Source organism: Arachis duranensis, chromosome 3, assembly GCF_000817695.3.
Source record: "Arachis duranensis cultivar V14167 chromosome 3, aradu.V14167.gnm2.J7QH, whole genome shotgun sequence".
Classification (NCBI taxonomy): domain Eukaryota; kingdom Viridiplantae; phylum Streptophyta; class Magnoliopsida; order Fabales; family Fabaceae; genus Arachis; species Arachis duranensis.
The window spans coordinates 101,533,800-101,544,218 of NC_029774.3; the positions used below are offsets into that span (position 1 = coordinate 101,533,800).

At 32.1% G+C, this 10,419-nt stretch overlaps 1 long non-coding RNA gene across 4 annotated transcripts; it reads left to right on the forward strand.

Moving 5' to 3' along the window:
• Window positions 1-2,016: 2,016 nt before the first annotated feature.
• On the forward strand, window positions 2,017-8,747 carry LOC107479917 (uncharacterized). 4 transcript variants are annotated; one of them, XR_008007337.1, is made up of 5 exons: window positions 2,017-2,272; window positions 6,962-7,039; window positions 7,282-7,806; window positions 7,926-7,995; window positions 8,554-8,747. It is a non-coding gene; the product is annotated as an uncharacterized LOC107479917 (long non-coding RNA). The 4 variants fall into 4 exon arrangements; XR_008007338.1 differs by lacking the exon at window positions 2,017-2,272 and having other exon boundaries at window positions 6,800-7,039; window positions 7,282-7,422; window positions 7,532-7,806; XR_008007336.1 differs by lacking the exon at window positions 6,962-7,039.
• The last annotated feature ends 1,672 nt before the right edge of the window (window positions 8,748-10,419 follow it).

Here is a 10,419-nt window from a genome sequence, read left to right on the forward strand (position 1 = left end):
ATTTGGAGAGAATATTAATATTATAATTAAAAGGTAGAATCAAGATTCAATTGTTTTAAAAAAATTAATTTTGACTTAATTTTATAACTATCAGTATAATTTTTTATAATAATATCTAATTATATTTTCATATACATATAAAAAAATATTATTTTTAATAGCAAGTATAAAAATTAATTATTTCTATTTGTACAATAGACTTAATATCTAATTAAATGTAAAATTATACACGTTAAATTATTTTAAATTTTAGTTAATGAATGTCAAAATTAATTATTAATAAAAAATTAATTTTTTTCATATAAAAATAATAACTAAAAATTTTATTATTTAATTTTTTATATACAGATATTTTAGTTTTCTTAACTAGAGACTTTTGTCAACCTACAACTTTTGTTGTAAAAGTAGTTTAATTTTATAAATTTTTTGTGTCATGCATAATTTAAACTGTCAAAATAAAATGGACCATATAGGTCCCCAAGAAATTTACCATCCGACAGTTTTGTCCTCCACAAAATTTAACTAAGATTTTGACCTGAGATTCTCAGATATCCACCACATACGTCCCTAAAACCGTTTGATTCGGTTAACATGGTGACATATCAGGTTAACTGCGACATGTCACCTCCAGGACATTTTGGTCCCCATCCACGCTGGACAAAACGATGTTGTATCGGAACCAGAGACAAAACGACGACGTTTCGAGGAGGACAAATTTATCCCCACTTGGACAAAAAATGCAAACGGCGCCATTTTCATGTGGAGGACCTATTTGCCTTATAATAATATCTTAGGGGACCTATTTGACCTATAATCTATGATGTTAAAAGAAGCTATATTTACTTCAACGCAAATCTTAAAAACACATTGACATTGGTCAGTTCATTTATCAAAATGGTAACATAAACCTGAGAACCCCAAACATATTAACCATACAAATATTTGGCTTCAATAGCAACACAAACTAAATCAAGTCAAAAGAAGATTTATTTTCTTCAACATAAACTAAACGAAACCATTCTAAACAACATAAAGTCTTCTTCCTCCAACATAACAAAAGGTGGTAACATAACTAAGACAACAACTTTCACACTAATTCTTAGAAGCATCATTTCTTGAAAGACTGGTTCAACCCTGGTGTTGGAATGAATTTGAACAATTTAGATATTGTGCCATTGGTTGCAGCTGCCATTGTCTCAACACTAACACTCCTCGAATTCTTGGCCCTAATTACTATCTCCTTTGGACATTTAAAAGAAAGCTGAGATTGGAATAAGCAGTATTATTATCACCATGTTTCACACAGAGTTCAACTGCTTACATCAAGCCACTTACATGGGGCATACCTTTGTATTGCTTGAGACATTTCTTGTCGCATCTGAGGGAGAATTGTCAACTTGAGTATATTAAGAGGGAGGATTAGGCTCTTACATGCTACCAGGTCCAAATACATCAGCATGTGTTTTCAATATTAACAAACAGGGGCAATGAAAGTATTTGAGTGTAACATCACGAATTATAGGTTAAATAGGTCCCTTAAGATTCTATTATAAGGCAAATAGGTTCCCCACATGAAAACGACGCCGTTTGCATTCTCTGTCCAAATTGAGACGAATTTGTCCTCTCCGAAACGACGTCGTTTTGCCCCTGGTTCCAATACGACGTCGTTTTGCCCCTGGTTTCAATACGACGTCATTTTGTCCAGCGTGGATGGGGACCAAAATATCCTGGAGGTGACATGTCGCAGTTAACCTGACACATCACCACGTTAACCGGATCAAACGGTTTGGATATCTGAGAACCTCAAGGTCAAAATCTTAGTTAAATTTTGTGGGAAATAAAACTGTCGAATGGTAAATTTCTTGGGGACCTATTTGGGGAATTTCTCAAAAATTTATATTTTAGTAATGTTATTACGAATAAAAATACTAGTAAATAAATAAAAGAAGAAAATGTTCTGTTCCGTTCTATGCTGCCGCTGCATTTCCATCTCCAATTTTGCATGCTTATTGATAGGCATAGCATAACATAGCGTAATTGCACTATGTGGAGGTTGTAAGGAACAAGAGCAATGCCGTTAGGGTTCCTCTTTTTCCTCTACATTTTCGTGATGCTGTTACTACTATTCACATATCTCCGTGATGCGATTCCATCACAATTGACAGCGTAGCAGACTAGCTGTCCCATGAGTAGAACGGTGGCAGAAGAAAAACTAGGAATGAAGTCAAGAATCAACAATTCAAATGCTTGAATTTACACAACAAAGTGAAGAGTATGCACACAAACCTATCAAAATTCATCTTTTTTTTTCGGTCATCAAGATTCACCACTCGCTTTTCTTGATGCTTTTGAAAACTCTCAAACTTAAATAAATGTCAATATTATGTCAAACTACACTACAACATTTTTGCCCTAAGGCAACCCTTATTCGAAGCAACATTTAACAAAATTTGTCTTAGATAGGCAAAGACAACCTTTTTTACGGGTTACTTTTGAGTAAGGCAAAGATAACAAAATTTTTGGTCACCCATAAAAAAAGTTGCCTTTGATATCTAAAACAACGTTTACAAAATGTTGCAAAATAAAAACTTTAAGACAACACTTTTAAATAAAAATACAAAATTTTATAAGGGTTGTCAAAAAAAATTAACAAATAACGTTTATAAAAAGTTGCCTAAAATTATTCATAGTTAAAAATTTTAGAGAAAAACTTTTAATCATTTTCCCACCAATTAATTTTTCTATCAAGTAACTTAAAAAAAAATTGTTTATCAGTGAAAAGAGAATATCCTAAGCCCTAAATAACCAAGCCACTGAAGCTAGTAACACCCACACACGATCCCTTTCTCTCCTTTCTCCATTGTCAGCTCCAATAACCGACGACGCTAACGGCGACAGCAGCTCCTCCATGGCGACGGCGCGGTGCTCTCATCCATGGCGACAGCGCGGTGCACTCCTCTACAGCGACTGTGCGGTGCTCTTCTCCACGCAGTCATCTCCACGACGACGGCGCGGTGCTCTCCTCGTTCTGCGCCGAACCACCTCCGACGAGAAACCCCTCTCCTTTCTCTTCTCCTTCTTCCTCTTCTTCTCTTTTCTCGCATCCTCCTCTTTGCGAACTGGAGATGCATGCAGAACCATAGCATCCATTGTTCCGCTAGCGAGCTTTGACATAACACAGCGACCACCCCTCCGCTGGTCTATTGCTCTGGCAACACGGCGACCACCCCTCAAGTGTAACCTCCTCACCCCTGCCTTGTTACTCTGTTCTTCAATTTCCAGGTTTTTGCAAAAACCCATTTTGCTGTTATCTAATTTAATTTATTACATTTTAGTTGGATTTTAATTTTTACTTAGTAATTTTATTTAGTCAAACTTATTTTTGCTAATTAGGTTAATTTAGATTAAAATTAGGATTTTCTTATCAGCATATGTCTTAGTTCATAGGTAATTACGCATGCTATTATAATTCTTGAGTCTGGAACTTCAATTTGTTTGGAATGGATTGATTGATATTTTGTTGAATTTCAAGTTTTTCACTGGTTTTCAGTAGGATTCAAGTTAAAGGGAAAAGAACAAGAAAGAAGGAACAAAAAGAGCATTTTGTGACACTATTAAAATTTTAATTTTCAAGGTGTCTATTTTTTTCTTTAGTTTTCTTCTGAATGATATTTGATGTCATATATGTCATCATTGTTGTCTTGTAGGGAGATGCTGATGTAATATGTGGTGTAGCTTGGGAATTCTGGCCGCTGGAGCATATGGCTTTCCTCAATTTTGACTGTGAGTGTTTTTATGGCTTAACTCAATTTTGAAAACTAAGAAAGACAATGTTAGTGCTTCTCATAACATAAATAACTTTTGCAATTCCCATATTCATGTGCATATGTAATATATTGAACTATCCTTGCTCTTAACATTATTGGAATTCTGTGGATCTTGTTCTTGTTGCTCATAAGACGTTCTTTATATTGCTATCCATTTGTTTATGTTTCAATTTGTTGACGTTCTTTATGCTCTTAACATTTGTTTAGTGCTTTCCTGTAATTTTTAGTTTATAATTTTATTGAACTAGATATATATTATCTATCTTCAGAAGTAATGACCTTCTTTTTTCTTTTTTTAAATAATATTTTTTATCTGTTGTCCATTCTGTTATTAATGGATAACACAATCCACTTTTGGCAGGTAAAGCAATGTGCGAAAATGTCACGGAAGCTACGATTCTTCAAGGATCAAATCAATAAAGATGGCATAATGTCTTCTCATACTACATTGCAACCAGAGATTGACTTGGAGAAGAGGTATCATTCTATGTCCTTTTTTTGTCATGTCTGTGTGTGTGTATAATATTCAATTATTTCCAAAGATTTTGTATTTAATGTTCTCAAGCTGCCAAAAATGACATGCTGTTGCTATTTAAGTTGGTGGGTTTGCTCTGATTTAAATTCTATTTGATTTTACTTTAACCAGATACAACTTGCTGAGCATGAACATGAGCTAATTGAAATGAATTCCAACAGTGACAAACTTCGGCAATCATATAATGAACTCCTCGAATTCAAGATTGTATTGCAGAAGGTATTTATTTATTTATTTTTCTTCTTGATGTTTTGTAGCAAGCATATTCTCAGTTTAATTTCGAAGTTTAGGGGTGTAGATATGCACCTTATTTATCGTTATTAACATATTAGTACTCTTTCCTTATTTTTAACCCCCTTATTTAATTCCATCTGGTTTAAGATTTATCAGTGGGATGTTGTTTTTAAAGTTTTAACTGTTGAGTTTTGCATATTCTTGCAATGATGTTTTAGGGGGTCAAGAGTTTGCTTTTCTGGATATAGGTTTCGTCGCGCCTTACTGACTTGGAGGCAACTTTGGATGCGGGGTTGAGGCACTGCAATAAGGCTCTAGCTTCTGTAGGGGATCATCTATCAGACTGGATGAACATGGTATGATTTTCTTTTGTCTGTCTTGTTTCAACTACAAAGCAGTCCTTTTACTTTTGATACTGCTGCTCGTGATCAAACAAGAGAGAGCATCAATGAGTTCTTTGAAAATGTTAAAAGCCATGATCTAGCAAAATCTGAGATTCTCAACATAATCAACATCAGGCCCACCAACATAGTCGAAATTTTTTCTGTATGTTGGCAATAATGTTTACAAGTTATATTTGCTCTCAACTTTTTAGTTACTTTTTAGTTTTTACCCACTAAACCTTGTCTTTCGCTTTAGTAAACTGGTTAGCAGTAACACACTAACATATAAGCAATAGAATCTTTCTGAGAATAGATAGGTACCTTAACATTATTACATAACTTCTAAATACTATGGAAAATGCTTAGCTCTAAATTCGTCTTAGTATGATTCGAAAACTCATAAGGAAAAGTGATTAATCATCCTTGAACCCATATTTGAGTCCTTGTAGCTTAGAACATAAATGACAAAACCTTGTCTTCTAAGTTCCTTGTTCAATGTGAATTTGGGGTATGTCAATTCTTGATTGGTTGCATTTGTTTTGAAATGAGAAAAGTAATTATGATGGTGCATGGATTATTAAGCCATAGAATCACTCTACTATGTTATGTCATTTTTATGTTTGACATTGACAATCGATGAACTCGGTGATATGCTTTTGAGTTTGTTGTCTATCTTCACTTGTGTTTAGCATTTATTTGAGTAGTTCTAATTAGAGTTTTGGTGTGCTTTGATTTTGTTACATAGATCATAGAGTGTTGTGATACTCGTTTTTCGGATGAAGAGCTCACAGAAATAGTTGAGATTGTGAAGAGAACATTGCCACCACCCCCTGAAGATGCTAATGGTGCTGAAGCAACAAAATCAAATGGTGAGGAATGTGGGGAACAAATGGAAACAAATTGATATCCTACTTGTGACTATAGAATTTTGTGAATAGCACCACAGGATCTCAAGAAAGTAGTTCGGTTATAGTTTTCTATTAGTTGGTATGTTGAGATTTAGAATTAGGTTTGTTTTTCAAGGGGTGTAAGTGTGTTGATTACTGCCTTATTAGTGATGAAATACACATGCAAGGTGCATTGCCAAATTCACAACATCGCACAATAGGAAAAATATGTATTTTGTTACTTATGTTTATTTATTTGACTTGGTAACTTAGCAAGTATGTTAATTGGCACTTGGAAGACCTTTCTATATATGCAATATATATTATTAGTTTATTCTCCCTATATTGATTAAGTTTGTTTTAGGTATATGAAAAAACAACCAGAAAAAAACTTATATAAGTGTTGCTTTAGGTATATGAAAAGGCAACTTAAAAAAATCTGGACAAATGTTGCTTTATGTATTAGAAAATACAACTTGTAAAAAGTGTTGCCATAAAGTCTTATCTAAAGCGTTGTGTTTGGGTCCCCTAAGTCAACCCTTTTGTGGAGTTACTTTTTTGTGGAAAAGGCAACGTTTTTTTAATGTTGCCATAAAAAGGGTTCCCTTTGATGCACAAAAGCGTTGCCTTAGACCAAAGGTAATGGCTGTATAGCCAACCCCCAAAAAGCGTTGCGTTTTGTCAGAAAGTGTTGCCTTTGATCAAAGGCAATACTTTTCCGTATTATAGGCAACGTTTTCAAAGGTTGCCTCAGCCCGAATTTGTTATAGTGCCAAAGGTATTTTTGCATCTTGCTTTCTAAGAATGGGATTAATCCTTGTTGAATTAAAGATCTGATGCATAATTCCACATGTGGAAAAGTCAAATAATTGATAAAGTTGCTAGAGACAGAGTAAATAAAGAGGAACTTAAGACACCAAAATTGGGAATTAATTAGATTTAGTTTTCAAGGTTTACATAATTAACATGTATTGTCGTATCAATAAAAATAACTAATTTTCAATCGTGACTGAATATGACTGCATCAAAATTAACTCTCTTGTTATGCTCTTCTTATATTATTGCTCTTACTTTTGTTTCAATATCAACTGTAAGTAACTGAGATGTGTGATTTCAAAGTCCATACGAAACATCTCAATGCATCTCAGGTGTTGCCAGCTGCATAGCTCAGTTGTAAGTAACTTTCATTTTTCCCTTTCAATCCCTTTGACTCATCCATGTCTCTTATTCCTACATTAGTATGAATTACTTTCATGTTCGTCATGGTCACCACACTATCTTGAAATCAAAGCATTGTGGAAGGGATATTAATGGAGATTCTGCAAATAATCAGCTTTCTCTATACATGGGGTAGTGGTAAATTTTTTTCCCATTCAATCTAATATTGAGTTTTCTTCCCTCCTTCGGTTTTACAGATAGAAGCCAAACGCCAGATAAACGGCGAGGTAGACAACGGTGGTTGTTGATTAATAGCTAACAGGGTGCAAGTCTCAACTGTTAGAGAGGATGTGGACTCATTAGAAACTTGAGATCAATGTTGGCAGGCTAGTCAAAAAGTTTGTCATCTTTGCATTAATGGTTTTCGCGTGTTGATTACTATTTCGTTTCTGTTTTATATATCTGTTGTAGTTCAATTTAATTACCTTTGTTAATGATCTGATATAGGTCACAACAATGATAACAATCTTTCTGAGATTAACTGGTTATTTGATAATAATCAAGTAGATTATGTATGAAGCACTGTGTTTTTCGCTGTTGAAGGTTTAACGGAGTTTAGTATTTTTCTTTATGAGCATATAGTGAATTAATACTATAATGCTTACTGCATCATCTTATGTCCTCGTTTTGATTATCTTGGATTGGACTTCCACAAGAAGATAGACTTGCTGCCACTTGTAGCATCCAATCTCAATTAGATATGTAGATGCATATATAAGAAGGTAAACTAGTTGTTTGGTGCCATGATATTACCATCTAATGTTCCTTCTAAAATGTTTAAAAGCACATAATTACAAAATGAAAGTTGGCTGGTTTCCTCATACACATTTTTCTTCCTTAGAAATAATACATAAGACTCAGCCATCCAGATCGGAGCTCTTGAGATCTGCACTTGCTGCTGTTTTGTTGAGGTAAGTTTTTTGTGCATCACAGTGTTCTCAAACTTATGCTATTTACTAATTTTGTGAAGGCAATAAAAGAAGTGAAAATAACACCAATTCAACTTTCTTATCTATTATTGGAGGCTATGTACACTAGGTTTAATGGTTTCCAACATCATGTTCTGTTTCTTAAGAACAATAATTCATCGTATATGGTCCAATCATGTTCCTTTCTTTTGGGTCAGATGGTACAATTATGTTGAGTGCTTTATAAAGTGATAAAAATAAAAATAAAAATTGGCAACACATTGTCATGTGTTCATCTGGTTCACTATTTGTGAAAATATTTAGGTTTCTATAGGAAGTGACGTGTTTTATATTATCTGTGTAAGCAACTGTTGTGAAAGTATCCAACTTGATGTTGATTGCTCAAGTACATTTAGTTTATAAATTATTTTCATACATGCACTTCAGCAAATTATAGAAGCTAAATTTAAGTAAAAGATATGAAGTTATATCATTAATTTTGATCAACTTGTCTTGTATCTTATTTTAGTGAAGAGAATCTAGTTTAATTTGTCCTTGCAGGATGTCCGATTCAGCAATCACCTTGAAGGAAACGACAAACCCAAGCACAAAGGACAAAGGCCTCACTTCCACTTCCATTACTCGTAATAAAGTTCATAGGCCACTAATGTTAAAAGTAATGACAAAACTTTATTCATTTTTACGTTTATAACTTTGTATGCACAAAATAATATAACTTCGTATTAATTCATTAATTGTACTTTTAAATTTTAAATAAAAAGATACTGGTACTATCTTTTATAATTTTCAGATATTTGTTCTTTGGATACATTAATTAATGATTATAAATTTGAATCTAAAATCTCATATCTCTTATTTAAAATTTTCACCACTAATTCATATACTTAATAGCTTTTATTTTTAAGATATTAAACACATTGTTGTGATGAGAAGAGATAAAATTCAATAGTGAAGGAATCACTTTTTAAAATAAATTCAAATAAATAAAGTTTGAAAATAAAGACTTATTATATGTATAAATAAGGAAAATCACATTTGAAACAACACACAGTAACAACAACTAAACACTTCTTTCTCTTTTATATATGCATATTATCACATATAATATTAGTAGATATATATAGCAATCATTTTTATTATATTGAGGCAATAATATTGGTGAATATGAATACTAGAATCTTCTATTTATATTTTTTTATTTTATATTTATTTTTACTTTCTTATTTATTTTATAACACGTTATCAGCACAAAATTCTAATCAAAATTTAGGAAGACTTGAGTAATAAATTTTTTGGTGATGCTAGATAGCCAAAGAGTAATTGTAATATAGAAATGTTACGTAAAAATTCTCATTCTCTTGATAAGTAAGTGGCATACACCTTCTTATCACTCACCCTCCTTATCACCCACTTTTTTTTGCGTGTTTAGAGTCATAAATGTTCTTTTCAAAATTAATTTCAATTTCTCCTAAATCAAATTCCTAACATCTCTCAATCGCATTATTACCCATTAAAATACAATTTCTCTACAAAAATGATGGAGGATAAATTAAAAAATTTTAACAACTTCTAAATCAATAAATAAGCATATATATAAATATTAAATAAAAAATATTAAAATAATTAAAATAATGATTTATTAGTGCACGAATGAGATAATTTAAAGAATACAATAAGACACGTAGTTAAAATTTGGTAATATTAATTATAAAAATTTATTTACTATAAACATCATATGTATGAAATTATGAATATTATGAGTACAAAATTGTGAATGTTATTAATATGAAACTATGAATGTTATGTGTATGAATTTATAGATGTTATGAGTAACTTTATCAATTGAATAAATTAATTTAAGAATTTGACATTTTTTCAAATTCAATTATGATAAAATTTAAAAATATTTGTGTTAACTTGATAGTTACTTATGCAATAACTAAAAAATGATATGGGTATGGATGTAATATCTAATAAACATGAATTTTTAATTTTTAGATGTTAGTTATATGTAATTATGGATGTTATATATATGATCTTATGAATGTTATGTGTATGAATATAGTTAGCACAGTATAATTATAAATGCACATAAAAATACCAAAGAAAAATTAAATCAGTTTATTACCATACCTCATCAAAGCTAGTGTGATTTTCATATTCTCGAAAATTGGGTGACTGGCAACAATCTCATCGGATGAATCTGTCTGTAGTTCAAATTATTCTTCAACTCCTTCCGACATAGGCACTATGTTAAGGTCGAATTCAAGTGTCATATTATTTGCAATGATAAAGACGACTTCTTGTAAATTTCCTTGGCCTATCCCAATTGTGCTTGTAATTGAACTAGAGTTGTGATTTTTGGTCTTTGAGAAAGTATACGGCCTTCATGATCCTTCTAACAAC